We start from the raw sequence: 15691 nt of genomic DNA on the forward strand, positions 1-15691 counted from the left end.
AACAACCTAGCTAGTGCGACTGGAAAAGACAAGGAGCTGGGATAAGGCACCCATGTCCCCTGCTGTGCCTCTGAGCCACTCGCCCACCCGCGGGAAAGGAACAGGATGAGGAAGCTATTTTCATCCCAAGTATCTGGAGCTTACAAACACCCGCTGAAAATGCAGTGCCTTATCAAAACAGGTGAGAGCCAATGCCAGCTGACGTTCCCATTCCTCTGAAGGACTCAAAAACAAGATTGTTTTTAAATTATTATTTTTGAGCAAAGTATTTACATGTCTGACTCTAAATAGGCTTTGGCATTTCTGCAAGGGGACCAAATGCATGACCTCGTGGTCTTGAAGAGTGATGGGATCAGTCCAGCTGCCCTTGCCTTTCCTCTGGAAGGCCTTTGCAGCAAGGCAGGCACACCCCTGGGAATGGGCTCAGGATGGACAGGCCCTTACAAATACAGGGTATTTTCTCCAAGGAACCAGGAAGGAAGAAAATAGCTATGGCAAAAAGGCTGAGGAGCAAGAGAAGTGCCCGGGCAAGACCTGGCGAGGGGAAGCGAGGGTGAGCCCAGCCTGCAGAAGAGTTTACATTCCCTTTGAAGAGAAATATTCAGGCTGTCAGGTAACACCGAGACTAACCTGTGGGAGGACAGAAGATGCTACCTTGAAGAATCTGACTATTACAGGATTAACAGCTACGATCCCTCCCTCCGAGGACACCAAATGCCAAAATCTGGCCTGAGGGTTTTAGGTGGTGAGGTTTGTCCAGGCGTGTCGGCAAGAACTCTTCAACATACAGAGGAGAAATACTGTCCAAACCTGTATTATCTAAACATAGTTGCCTTTAAAATACTAAATATTTCTTTTAGGGGATAAGAAAAAAGACAGAGGAATACAAAGCCAAAACACACACATTTCTTTTGGGAGTAAAACGTGCCCCTCAAACACTTGAATTCTACTGTACAATGTATTTATACCATGTTTAAGAAACATTTGTCAAGCACATAAAAACCCCCAGAAGTTCACTGTCACACAGCTTAATTCCCTATATTCTGCCTACGTTCACATATAGGGCCAGTTTGTTAGGGGGTGGAGGTGTGTAGCAAAGCACAATCTAGCGAGACATGACACCATAACGGTGAACAATAAAAGCAAGCGCAGCATATGTGCTGGACATTTGGTGAAAATAACCCAGCCACAGCTCTGACTTCAGTACATTTTCCTGTGTGGAAGTTGGTAATTCAGTTTCTGCTCTAATTCAGCTCAGTCAACACTTAAGTTGCTCACAACTCTCCCCTGATAATTATTTGAGAATTCTGAAATTCTAGGAAAGGTATTTTTACTTTTCAGCCCTCTTTTTATAGAGCCCAGCAAGCTGAAATCTGGGGGATTTCTTTTTTTCTTCTCTTCATGTTACGGGTTTTTCTCCACCTAGCAGATAGGATTCTCCCTGGCTATAAGATTTGAAATAGTAGCAATAATTATATTTCCTATTTTATTACTTGTAATTGCCCCTTTGATCAGAATCCTATGGCATTTAACCACATTTATATGGTCATCCTGCACATAGGTTCTAAATACAGAACAAATCATTTTCCAAGGGAAAACTACAGGAGCTGGGTTTCCCCTTACTGCACACACATGGAATCCCATACATTTGGCACCAATTTAGGTTATTATAATTTCATTCTTCCTTTTTATATTTGTTTCACTGTAAAACCAATATAAAGCTCCCTGTTCAGTGGGAGCTGCTCATTCTTTAGTAGTGCCTTCCCTCATCAAACCTGTAGCACACCCACCCTGATTCAATCTCTTTGGCAAAGGAAATACCAACAAATACGTGAAATATCCCACAGCTGGAAGGGCTGCACTGCGGGTCTCAAAGCTTAGCTGATCATACACTGCAAGCCTTACCCCAGCCTAGGAAACTCTTCACGCACAGTTTTGTTGTTTGTCCCGAAGTCCAAGAGTTTGCAGAGACACAGGCCAGTCTCCCCAGCTGGCAGACTGCCTCCAGTTCAGGCTCTCTCACACAGGACCAGACTGGCTGCCCCTCTCCAACAGCTCTGGCCATGTCACCAAGCACAGAGCTGTTGGAGCCCTCCTTGCTCATGGCTGCTCCTTGCACACTCTTACCCTGCAGCAGAGAAGCACAGGGCCAGAAGACACTGCTCTCCCCCCATCTAAAACAGAGGACCACTGCCTGGGGCTATATGGCTGTTAATAATGGTAAAACCGTGACAGACTTCAGAGAACTCAAACAGAGCTGCTTTTGATTTAGGCCACGTACCTGAAAGCAGAATTTTTTCATTCATCTTCCTCAAAGTGATGGTCGCTGGAAACTACCTATATAGCCCAGCCCAAGAATTTGTAGTTATCTGGAAAAAAGAACATGGTCCTTTGAAAGACCATCTGTAGAGTAAGTGCTTAATTTGGAGGAAAAGCCAATGTGAAGTCAAATTCAAGACAGCAAGAATCAGGCACGTGTCACAGGAAAGAGCTGGAGACGCACCAGGATGTTCCTACACAGACTGCTGCTCCCTATAGCCCCCAGATGGTACAGGGATAACAGGAGCAAAGGAAGGGGTTGAACTGTGTGCTTGATCTCTAACAGCTTGAGAAACTTCACTGTCTTGATTGAAGCGTTTGTTCAATGTGTTTCCACCACACTGCTTTGTCCGCTCAGCCAGCTTTGAGGGACATTCACGTCCTCCAGTCACAGGAAAAAAATGCTGCTGGAGGAGGGTGCATGCAGCCAGAAGAACTAAAGACTCACAGATTAAAGGAACTCTTAACAGCTACTTGACTTTCACTACTTGACTTCTGTGTACACTCAGAACCAGCAGCAACAGGCAGATTCACCCAGACTTCCAAATGTCCCCCTTTTCAGGATGCTCTCAAGGTGAGCCAGTCGCCTGCTGTTGGGAACAGCTGTAGGAGGCCCCCTCATGCAGGAAAAGCAAAGTATCTGTAGGTGCTTCCCAAGCTTCTCATCACAGATACCTAGGCACCAGCTACAGCCATGATAAGATGTGTTTACAAATAAGAACAAACTGACAAGTGTGGGAACGGAATCTTCACACTTTGAAACTTGAAGTCAACTTGGTTCAGTCAAACATGGAAAAGGCAGCAGCTTTGGCACTTGGGGTAATTTCAGTGAGAGACAACTGTTCTCCTTAGCTACTGGTAAATACAATCACGATTGCTAGAGCTTTTTCTCTAAATACCAATAGCAGACTCGATGCTGAAAAACACTACAGAGACAGAGATCAGAGGTCTATTTTTGTTTCTATATCTAGACGCCCATGACTTTGATGGGTAAGTATATTAACATATGATAAATTACTCTTTAATCTGTTGTAGTTATAATTCTAGAGACAGGTTCAGTGGCTCTGCTCTCAGCCACCATTATTTCTGTAAAGAAACACTTGTTTTGCTGGAAAGGGGTAAGAACAAAGCAGTTTGTAAACAAAGCTGGAAAAAGAGAAATCCATCTCCCACAAAGCTCAAAACTCCTCGAAATAACTTTCTGCAGAAAGCTACCATTACCCAGGGTGAAAAAATTCTTTAAACCCAGCAACCCTGAATTACACAGAAATGTTCAAACAGGGCTGCACAGTACCTCATCAGAACTGGTAGAGTTTTTAATTTCCCACCTGATTGGGTTGAAAAGGTTCATATGTTGGAAAGTGTGGCAGGAGAAACTTACTGAAAATTGCTATCCAGGATCAGATTAAAGAGGGAGGATGATAAAGGTAAAATCTTCATAAATGAATTTCTTTATCCAGAATAAACTCAAAAGGTCCTGTGAGGGGAGGAAGGATATGTGTTTCATTAGGACAAAGAGAGTAGGAAAAACTATGCCTGAAACCTCTTTTGTGAAGACAACTCTTGGAACATGATTACTTTAAGGGCAACGTATTGAACTCATTTTGGAAGAAATATTTTTACCTCCCAAGAAGATTAACACTGAAGTTCTGCACAGCACACTGCAGCATCATTGCATCCATAAAGCACTAACAAGCACCAAAAGAGAGTCACTTAGCCCAGCTCTCTCCATCCTTTTGGCACTGTCTGCCTGGGACAGAAATCCCTTCATGACACGGGAGAGAGATGCTCAGCATACTCGTTCCTATAGAATCTGAAGACATGACATATCCTTTGCAGCCAATGACATCCTAAAGCAACACATACATTAACTTCAGAGGGAAGACAAAAGGTTGAGCCATAGGGGTACTGGTAAAATAGACAAAATCACAAACCCTTTATCATGAGCTTTAGAGGCCAAATTTTTCCCAGCATTATTCTAGAGAATTCCTGACTCTATGGAGTTTCTGGGAAGAGTCTGCATCACTCTGTGCTATGAGAAATCCTTTCTCTACCTGTGCCCTGGGTGGAGCCAACTTGTACCCAGTTTCGTCAGCAAACTGAGCAGCTCTGGGCTGTGAGCACAGAGGGAGCAGCTGCTGGGCTTTGTCTCCCAGGTGTCCTGGTGTACGGACCCCATGTCTACAATGACAGCCTCAGAAAAGGCACTAGGGAGGCGTTTCCTTTTCGGGACACATTTTGCTTCAGAAGCAGACCCCAAGATTTGACACTGCACACTGATGTAGTCCACCCTGAAGAAGTAGCTGGCAGATGTCACCTTCTTAGCTTTTGTGTTACCGGTGAAAAGCAAAGGCTCTGAGAGAGCCAAGACTCACACTACCCTCTGTGTCCTTACACATCTCCTCGGATGGTTTTCTTCACACCAGCCACGTGCAGAAGATGTGTACAAGGAGAACTGAAATCCTGCATGTCAGGACAACTGGTGGCCAGAGCAGTGGGCTTGTTGGGAATGATTCCTGGGGTTTTGAACCAGAAACAGGGGGTACAACAGGGCAGTCAGATCGCCATCAGGCAGCACTTCACCACAGCACAGCCCCAGCCTGTGCTCATGCATGGCCAGGCTACCATGGAAGGGCTTCTGGAAAACAAGATGGCACCTGAGAAATGCAGAACTGAAACCAAGTGTAGGTGACAGCCATAAAAACTGAAGTCTCATTAAACGCTGGCCAGTTGAGCATGGACCCTCCCATCTGTTTGCTGCTCACCCTGAAGGGGTGGAGGCCAGGGCGACGTGCATGCCTTGGAAATCAGCAGCTTTGACACTGTTCACCCAGGAAGTTATTAACTTGCATGTTTGTGGGCAACTGCACAAGCTATTTTTGGTCATGGGACCCTGTGTAAGGAAAGGATTGCGAGGTTTTAATAATGATCTTTAGTTAACTTGGTTACCCACACAACAATGGCTTTCTGAGAGGCCAACTGCTGCGAAAAACTTGAGACAGGCTTTACTTCCAGAGGTATTAAACTATGAAAATATCTAACCATAATAGTAAGCAGCTATAAAAAGAGCCCTGTTTATTTCACATGATTTCTTTGTACGCCACAGTGTTATGAGAATACTTCAGCTCAATGACAACATGGTAAATCGGAAAAGATTAACTATTGAAGTCAGCACTTACGCAGTTCATTTTTGTTTACTGTTGGTGATTTTTCTCCTTTCAAAACCCAAGTTTTCACTAATATCAGCAGGCACAACAACATTTTTTTGAATTTGAATCTGCAATTAATCTCATATTAAGGTCAACTGATGTAAGGGCCATGAAAAGAGAAACTGGCGAATAAATAGAAAGGAAAAAAAAATAATGCAGATTTCAATTCTGCATTTCTGTACGTCACACAGGTAGATCTGGAGCCCGGATACCCAATATGAGAAATAATCAGATATCTCACATCTCTATTATATTGCAAATTGTATCCAATAACTTTTCTGCAACAGTGGAGCATCACAGAATACCCTACAGAGAAGGTCAAACGTTGTACTATAGAGCTCTGACAGTGTCTCAGTGCATTCCTGAGAAATACCACGAGGCCTCACTGAAACCCTTTCACTATTAGGGTACACCAAGAGAAAGGGGGGAAGGAAAAAAAAAAAAAAAAAAAAAAAGATTGCATTTGTTTCTGGGAAGACCTGCATGGTTCCACGGAGAGGACACTTCCACCCTTGTTAATCCCAGCTTCTTAAAGCAACACTCAGTAAGATAATGAATCCTTTAAATGTTACATCTTGTGTCTTGCATTATTGTGGTGCAGCAACTCTCCACATCAAACAGTCATCAGCACTATTACAAAGTGGGCTTATAAGAGACTGGCTGAAAAGGCGCTGTGTGAAAAGAAGTGGAAAATTAAAGCTGAAGCAGTCGAAGAAAGGGCTTAATTTACTGGCATGTACAGTATGCAAATGAGATTACTCTCAGCTTAACTGCATCATTTATGTCCATAATAACGGCATCATCATTACAGGGCTCAAATTAAATTACACCATAATTAGCATATCAAAGTGATTGGTTAAAGTTTAAAACAAATACCCAATTTTGTTAATGAACAGCTGTAATTGTCATGTACACTTCAATGAAAACTCCCTAAACAAATATATGTTTTAGAACAGAGAAAGATTTTGAAGCAGACAGGTCTGTGGCAGAGGTAAATTGCCTAAAAAAAAGAATGACACAGACTATTCTATTAATGTTAATACATGCTCATCGTTTTCAGGTAATAAAACATTCCATCAAAACAAGCCTTCGCTTCGTATTTTTCGCCTCTCAACTCCCCCACCACAATGGCAAGTGTCAGTGGGGAGAGGCGCTGGCCGTGCCCAGCACAGGACACGCACAGCCCCCACCCACACACCCAGGGAGGAGGAAGAGGAAGAGGAAGAAGACGAGGATGTCTCGCTAACTCTACCCTGTAGACCAGGGCTGGAGTAAGCTGATGACATGATAACACATCAGGCTGCCTACAATTCAATTTACTCTAATCTAATCACATCTACGCAGCAGTTCCAGAGGTGGAACTGCACCAGAGAAGTTTTTGCTGTTCTCGTCTCATTAAAATAAATAGGGAGGTGGGACCGGAGGGTTTGTCACTGTCAGCCTGGCAGCCAGCAACACATTTCCAAAGATCCATCGCTGCAAATGTACACAGCAAATACACAGTTAAAACACTCCTCAGGCAGAACGAGCTTTAACAGGGGAGCAGGTCTGCTCTGTGGTATTTTAACAGAGCAGGTGAGCTCTACTATGCTTGGACACCAGGCCAAAGGAGCCCAATGTCACCTCACACAAGGGGTAAAATAACCCCCCTACATGCCCCAAAATGTTTACAACAGTATAAATTCGCTTATGTATTACCTAATATTATGGGGAGCAACACAGGGAAGTATATTTTGTGTTAAAATTGGGAATGCACTTTCAAATATACTTAACAAGGAAATTGAATGTCTTATTAAATCCGTATTATCAAAACACTGTTCAAAAATTTAAAGAAAGTAGCTTTTCATTTTATTCATCGAGGAATCCATTAAAGCCTAAGCTCTGAAGTAGTATGTAAATTATGTGCCTTTCAAGGTAGAGCTAGGGCAAATTCACTCCATCAACTAATGATGAACCTCATTATGTGCAGGGAGTATTCATAATGAGGAAACAAGCCACCCGCCATTCCATGTTCTAACATAAATCCCTGTAAAATGTGAATATCTCCACGTCTAATTAAAGGCTACTAATTCCTATCATCCCCTACAAGGCCCAAAAAGCAAAACCCAGAAATGTGTTTAAAAAGAAACCCTTCAATTTCACAAAACACATTTATTTATGTTTACCATTAGTGAGTTGCAATGTCTTTTTTTTTAAGAAAAATCAATCCCCATTTTATAGGATAAAAGTTTACAGATACAAAAGTTTATTTACATTTTCTGACTAGGTCTTATATTTTAAAATGAGTTTCTGATTAGCAGAGGTCAGGCTGCACAGCTTAAGGAAGATAAAAAGGCAGAGAAAAGAAATCTCCAGTAATATGTGAGAAATAATATTTTAGCGAGGGGCAAAGAAAAAAAAAGAACAGCTTTACTATCCAGATTTGCTCTGGAACTGAGACTTCCCTAAAAAAAAAAAAAAAATCTAGAGATTCCCACAATAACTGGGGAAAGCAGGCAGCAGAGACAGGAAGAAGGAGAGCCAATTAAGCAACCAAGTAGACAACAGGTATTTAGAAGATTTTTTGAATGATACTCAATCTAGGAAGAAGCTTCTTCCCTCCCAAAATCCCGTAAGAATTAGGGATTGAAGGCAACGCTGCTTAATGCAGGCTGGAAGAAAAGTGCTCTTCCACAGACTTACCTAGATTTGATATTTATACCTACGAGCGCAGCGTCCGCTCCTACGATCAAAACCACATTTCTTATTAAGTTACATAATACCCATCCTGTGCATCGCCGTGAATTCATTTGCTCCTGCACTGAATTATGGATTTGCTCTCTACAGTTCCCAGCACAGAAGTGGACAGGTTTGCCGACTGCCCTGAACGGAAGACGTATCACTGTTTCTTTTTCACTGCTCTGTATTAATATTTTCCTACGTGTTCAAAACAAACCGAGAAGCACAGCAAAACCTGAGAGCATTTCAGTTTGGAGGAGAAGCAAAGCAGTCACCGGAGCCAAGCAACATACAGGCTTAAAAAAGAATTAAAAAAAGAAAAATGATGGCATAAAGGGCCGGTTTAAGCAATGTGATAACTCCTTGCAGGGCAGGGAAGCACTTGAACAGTCGCAGAAAAGGCTGTGGTACCTTCAGATTATGTCAACCGAAAAGTTGAAATCCTTGTGTAAAAATACCCCGCACGTTTCATCCCTAGAAAAGCTTATTTAGAATTCATAGAAATTCATAGCCGCTAAGAGGAATATGTGCTCATAAAAAAAAAAAAAAGGAAAAAAAAAAAGAAAAAACCCACACTATTTAAAAGAATAAAATAGAGCACACGGATTAAAGTATTTCAGCAACGCAAATTTTCTAGAAATAGCTGGGCATTTTACAGGGGGAGGGAAGGGGTGGGGAGGGTGGGGGGAGAATCCGGCTTCTTTAAGTTGCATAAAAATAAAACTACGCCGCGCCGCGCTGCTCCCCTGCCCGCCCCGCGCTGTGCCGGTGGGGTGGCGGTGCCGGGCTTCTTTTTTTTTTTTTTTTTTTTCCCTTTCCCTTCTCCCTTCTCCTTTTAGGTCAACCAGTCATGCACTGGGAAAGACAACCCTCCAAAAATAACTTGTCCCTCCCCCGGAGCGCGGAGTTGAACAACCTACCTTTGTTCTGGCGCTTGCTGCGGGTAAGAAGCGGCTCCGCGGCGGGAGCCGCGGCCGCGGCGCGGGGCGGCCCGAGGGGGCTCGGCCGGCGGCACCACCTGGCAGCGCTGCGCGGCCGCGGAGCGCTCCCGCCGCGCCCCGTCCGGCCCCGGCCGCGGGGGGATCCGCGGGAGCCGCCCCCCAGCGCCGCCGGCCACCGCGCAGGTTACACACGGCGGGGGCCGCGGGTGCCGGGAAAGGAAGAGTTCGGCAGGATTTATTTGACACTTATTTTCCGGGCAGCCCTTTTGTGGAGTTGCGCCGTTTGTTTCTTATTGTCTGAGCAGCAGTTGGAAGCGTCTCCCCGAGGGGGCCCCTCAGCCCGGCTCGGCCGCTTTGACAGGGAGGTAACCATATTAGGATGTGTATGGCAAAGTAAACAATAACAGAGTTGCAATGAAATGGAATTTTTTTTTTTTTTTTTTCCCTTCCACCCCCCCTTCTCCCTGCTGATGGTGTCGGTGTCAGTCCTGTTTTTAGCGTTTTCCCACCAGTTTTGTTTTCTGGCTTAAATAGCCCATCTCTTCAAGATTAAAAAATAATATATATATATATTAAAAAAAAAAAAAAATGGACAGGCAAAGGGGGGGTGAAGGGGAGAGGCAAGTGGTACCGGCTTCCCAATTGCTCACCGCGAAGCCGCTGGAAATGCTTCGGGTCACAGTGGAGAAAGGGGGGGAGCACTTTTAATATCCAAATAAAGACATGTCAGTTTCATGACTGGGGAAAAAAAATACAATAACGCTCGCGTGCATTGCCAAGACCCACAGCAGAAAAAGGGGGTTAGTGGGGAACAGAAGGACGGTCACTAAAATTGCAATTTTGAAAGCAGAGGTCAAATAGAGTAGGAAAGTCCAGTCGTGTTTTGCACAATCGCGGCGAACTGGTGGGATGAGCTAAGTTGTGCAAACCCCTGCAAGGCTGCTGGCTTTAAAGCTTTGAAATTGCTGCTTTTACAGGATAAAGCATTTTAAGCAAATTGTAAAATGCAGGTGTCAAGTTAGTCAGTTTAATCAGAAACAGAGCTCAGAGCAGCCGCCATGCAAAGGGTCCCCTACCAGCACAGTCGAGAGAAAAGTTCTGCAGCAAGAGAACACTTTAAGTCAAACAACGTTATTTTAATGCCTGAATTCGGCATCCTAAGCAAATCACCAAGAACAACAAGTGTAGCATCTCCTCGCACCGAGGGATGAGGCAGCCACTGGCGAGCGCTGCGTGCTGAGGCTCAGCACTACAGCCAGCCTGCGAGGGGATCACAGCTAGAAGGTGAAACAAGTTTACACGTCTGGGTGACTGCAGATGGGGGCAGCTCTCTTGTACAACAGTTCAACACGAGCTGTTGAGCTGTTCGCACCGCCAGCGAGCATCCTCCATCGAGCAACAGCCGGCAACATGGAGCGCGCCTCTGGGAAGGGCTGACAGGAGAGCGTGGATGCTCTGCCCGTACCAGGCACGGCCGTGATAAGACACAGCACGAGCAGAGGTTGAAGGTAGATAGGCAAACAAAGTTGCCGTGAGATCACACACTTCATTTAGAACAACGGCAACGTTTCTCTGACAAATATGACGCACACTTACCCTGCCAAGTTCGCTTGTATTCGGCTAATCCGCAGCAATCAGAACATCAGTGTTGACAGCTAATGGTACCTACGAGCATCTCTCTGCCTTTCCACGTGGCGTAACCCACCCTGCTCCGTTAACACGCTTTAAATTTTTCAACCACCTTGTTTAACCTAAACATCTACGAAATTACACAGAGCGTTACTCATCCGTGCTGTGTGTGCGACCCCCCCCAACAAAAATAAAAAGTTAACACGCTGATACAAAATCAATAAATCACACGACCAAGTAGCAGTTCAAAAGTTCAAAGACATGATGGCCAGTTCACTACGTCGCAGCACTCAACCAATAATAACTTGACTCCATCACTCCTCATAGTATAGACAATTTCATGGCATCATTTTCATTAGCCTGTCTCACTGAAAATTGCTAGCTATTTATGTATACGCTAAAATAAATTAGCCATTTCATCGAGCACCGTGATTCTTATAAAATACATTAACACAATACTCAATTTTCCAGTTGGAGTAAATAAATAAATCAATAAATTCAATACAGAGTAATTTTTATTTTTTTCTATTGTGGAGCTTCAGCTCTCAGCATAAGTGTTTTTATTGGGTTTATTTGTTTCAATAAAAATTGAAATGGGCCAGTGATCTTAGCAGTAAGATCTGGGGCGGGGGGGGGAAAAACAACCCAGCCCTATCTAATATTAGGAGAGTATGCTGTGCAGTTCAGCCAACTGGTAATACATAATTTTTGGTCCAAAATCATTTTCATTACAGTTATTAAACTGCCTCTCAATTCCAAAGGGTTCTTTTCCTGCGTTGTGCATTCTCCAGCACAGCAAGAAGCCCCTGGGCTCCCTTGGAGAGGGTTCTGATCCTGCCCAGCCCATCCTGCTGGGCTGGGGGCAACCCCATGCTACCTTGGAGCTTCCATGGGGAAAACAGCACTCACGTTCACTATTTTTAAGCACTCACAGAGTATTAAGATTTAATACAACCTTTGTTATAAAAGATAAGGCAGGACAGGAGGATGAGGAAATGTGGGAGAAGAGTTCATGGACACCCCAAGAACTTGATCCTTGAAGTGGGCTATGTTGCCCTATAAGCCATGGCCAGGCTGTTGGGTAGTGACATCCTACAGTGCAAGGCAAGCTCAGGGCATCCTTTGGGGACCTCATTTGTGCCTTATGACGTCTCATCCTCTGGAGAGATGCACCCAAGGAATCCGTTCCCCTGCCTTGGGTCAAACACCCATCACATCAGGGGCTGGGCAATGGGACAATTCAGAGTTTGGCCCTGCAAAACACTCACACATAGACAGGAACCTGGACTGCCTTGGATCTCCTGCTACTGTAACCTCAGAGCAAAGGAGGAGACAACCAAGCCCCCCAGCAGTCTCCTCGTCCTTTAAAACAGCACTTCTCTAAAAGTCTAACACTTCCACTGCAAACCACAGGCTCCAGCTGCTCAGCAGTGAGGACAAGAACATGTAAAGACAAAACCAAATAAAATATACCCCTTGTGACATGAATGCAGTCTTAGCAGTTGAAAAACCAAATGCATTAACCAACACATGCCATCTAAGCTCATAATAGTTTAGCGTAATTCCTTTAGAAAGGCTGAATGTGAATAGCACACTTTGCAAACTGCTTGGTGCTAACAGGAGGGTACTTTTTGTTCATATTCACTCTTTAACCTAATCAGAAGAAAAGTAAATATCAGGTCCAATTTTAATGACTGACTATAAATAAAAGCTTTTATGCAAAATGCACGGTTTGCAAAGATAACGATTTTAAGGATGATGTCACTGGTGACCTACTGAACTACATGGCACATGTCAGACAGACGTCTGTTTCTTAAATTGCAGTAATAAATTAGTAGCCACAGAATCTGTTCAGTTAAGAAAACGTGAAGCTTTCCTATTCAGATAAAAGTTTAACAATTGTTCCATTTTAGGTTCATGAGTTAAAGTTACTCAGGAGATGGGGGGACCAGTGCAGGCCCAGCTTCATCCGCCTCTTCTTCCTCCAACCCCCGTGCAGTTTTACTTAACCCCAGCAGCATCCAAGACTAACACACACTGAACACTTTCCTCTAACTTTACACTGATTAAACTATTAGTATTTTCAAGTATGAGACTTGCATACTTGCAAAGGTGTCACCACTAACACCACCCAACATACTACGTCCCATCCCAATTACCTTGTTTTCAGTGAATTTGACAAATTTTAGCCATTTGTACTGAAGTCTGCCTTTGCTGAGCATTCTGCCACAGTCCAAATTCTGGCAAAAAAAAAAAAAAACAAAAAAAAACCCAAACTCTTGAGAGTTACTCCTGAAAACAAGGAACATCACTGATCTACCATGGTGAGCAACCCCAATCACCACTTCTCTGAGAAGTCACCAAACTCCCACGTGTGCTGGAGCACAGATGTGAAAACAGGCAGGTAAAAGACTTCAGTGGGAGGTGGGTGGGTGGCACCATTCCCCACCTACTGCCTCGTCCTCTTCCTCTCTGCCCCCCAGCAGAGGGACAGGCAGAGGTACAGGAAGCCACTTGATTTGAATAGAGAGGAGACACAGCCAGCTCGGAAGCAGGAAAACGAGCAGACAGGGAAAAGAAAGCCAGAGAAATGAACCATGACTGCCTGAGAATATCACCTATCTCATACTGTGGGCTGCTTACATTTTTTTGGCCATTACAGGGAGCTACAGAGTTTACTTCAGTTTGGAGCATTTTTGGAGACCTGTAGCTTGGCCAATCTGAGATCAGGATGTGCAGACATATCCAAAGCAAAATCCTGGACTTAAGTGTGACCTCCCTCCCCGTTGCCACATTTTATCCCTAAAACATGGAAAATCCTTAGGTTGCTTGGCTATCTGGTGTTCATGTTCTCACTCAGCCAAGCAACATCTATTTCACTAATCCTTTTCTGAGAAAGAGCTGCCAAGGCCTTCGTGGAAAGTTCTGGACATAGAAAACTTCAGCCCAACAGGATTGGCTTTTAGTTGCACTGTGAATGCAGGACTTTTCAATAAGAGGTGGGGGTTTCTACTCTAGAAGTGTTTTTAATAGGAACAACATCAGCCCCTTCTTTGTGTCAGTAAAGAAAGTAGAAATTACTTTTTTTTTCTAATGCTATTTTGCTCGTTTCCCATGGAACATCAACTTTATCTTCTCATCTATCATCCCATGCACAGCACTGGTAAAAAAGCTTTATGCAAAAAAAACCCACCAAAAAAACCCACCCACACACACATAAACAAACAAACAAAAACCCAATATGCAACACAACTATGCAGTAAGCCCCATACAGGAGGGAGAAACTCACTGCCAAGTCTTCCCAAACCTGACTAATGGATCCATGGCCTTCAGAAAACCAAGGCACATTACCTATTTCTTCTTTCAAACTGGGAAGGGAAGGGAAGGGAAGGGAAGGGAAGGGAAGGGAAGGGAAGGGAAGGGAAGGGAAGGGAAGGGAAGGGAAGGGAAGGGAAGGGAAGGGAAGGGAAGGGAAGGGAAGGGAAGGGAAGGGAAGGGAAGGGAAGGGAAGGGAAGGGAAGGGAAGGGAAGGGAAGGGAAGGGAAGGGAAGGGAAGGGAAGGGAAGGGAAGGGAAGGGAAGGGAAGGGAAGGGAAGGGAAGGGAAGGGAAGGGAAGGGAAGGGAAGGGAAGGGAAGGGAAGGGAAGGGAAGGGAAGGGAAGGGAAGGGAAGGGAAGGGAAGGGAAGGGAAGGGAAGGGCCCATGCGCTGCCAGGCTGTGTGGAGACTCTGCTCCAATGCTCACAAAGATTTCTCGCCCAGTAGAGCTCCAGAGGAGCCTGAGCTTATGATAAGCAACGGCATACTTAACAGTTACATGTTACTGTTCATGATAATGCAATATTTCATTTGGGTGATTTAGAAGTCCCTCTTGACCAACTTACAGTGAGACACCAAACGCTTCATCAATCACAACCATTTTTATTCACAATCCAGTGCAAAAACTACAGGGAGAGTTGAATTTTCAGCAACTCATTGGGGAGGGGATTGCTACTAGCTCTGAAAATCCTCCTATCTCACCAATTTTTATGTTAGATTCAAATATATTTTCTTTCTAAGCAGCATTCCATTTTCCTGCCTCTCTCTGCCGCGTTTCTTATCGTGGCAGGGTGAAAGAGTATCCAATTTAATATCTGTTTTGCAGGACAGGAGATTTTTTTCATATCTTATGCACTAAGGAAAGCTGCAGGGGATGGCTTAGCAGGCTGAGCATCACGTTTTAAATACCTAGACTCCCTGGAACCACAGATCCCATCAGGTTCGACTGAGCCCTTCATGTTTCTGGGGTAGATAAATTAAGTGTCACGCTGTTTACTTTGTCGGGGTCTGCAGTAAAGGTCCTGTCTGTTCTGCGTGGAGCTGAAAGTTAAAGTCTCATGGTTAAGACACAGCACCGGGTGCCACCTTGATCTCACTAACTCTAATGACAATTCTGCCATTTCTGGTAAGAGAGACAATCCAGGGATCTGCTCCCAAAACTTGCTGTAACGTTACTGGATGACTGAAAATTATTCAACGGCTTACCGGCCTCGGTTTTGGTGACTGTTAAACGGAAAAAAAAAAATACATCTACACCTCCCAGATGTTTAATTCATAAGTTATACAAAACTGTCAGATCTATGGATGACAGAAGAGGGATATTCATCATTTTTACAGCCTGATTTCTGTGGTTGGAGGTAACCCTATGTTTCTGCAAAGTCATACCCTCTTCCCACTCCTCTGCACCACATGATAGCAGTGGCTGAGCCCATTGACATTAATGGCTCACAACAGAAGCCTTTTAGAAAGAAATCACTGGAGAGGAGTAGTACAAAATTATCAGGAAAGACAAAATGTTAATAAGAAGAATCACAAAAGTCACAGCTTTGATGGCCAGT

The 15691-nt window shown here is 44.2% G+C and overlaps 1 protein-coding gene across 19 annotated transcripts in view; it reads right to left on the minus strand.

Moving 5' to 3' along the window:
- The window catches only part of FOXP1 (forkhead box P1), a 380821-nt gene that overhangs the window by 187570 nt on the left and 177560 nt on the right, over positions 1–15691 (minus strand). The window contains exon 1 of one of the 19 annotated variants that reach the window (XM_058422304.1): positions 9167–9247. The exons of the other annotated variants lie outside the window; for them this stretch is intronic. The gene's annotated coding sequence lies outside the window, so the exon portion shown is untranslated. Of the gene's footprint in view, positions 1–9166; positions 9248–15691 lie in introns of those variants that run through there. 19 annotated transcript variants of the gene reach the window in all.

Source organism: Hirundo rustica, chromosome 12 (genome assembly GCF_015227805.2).
Source record: "Hirundo rustica isolate bHirRus1 chromosome 12, bHirRus1.pri.v3, whole genome shotgun sequence".
NCBI lineage: Eukaryota > Metazoa > Chordata > Aves > Passeriformes > Hirundinidae > Hirundo > Hirundo rustica.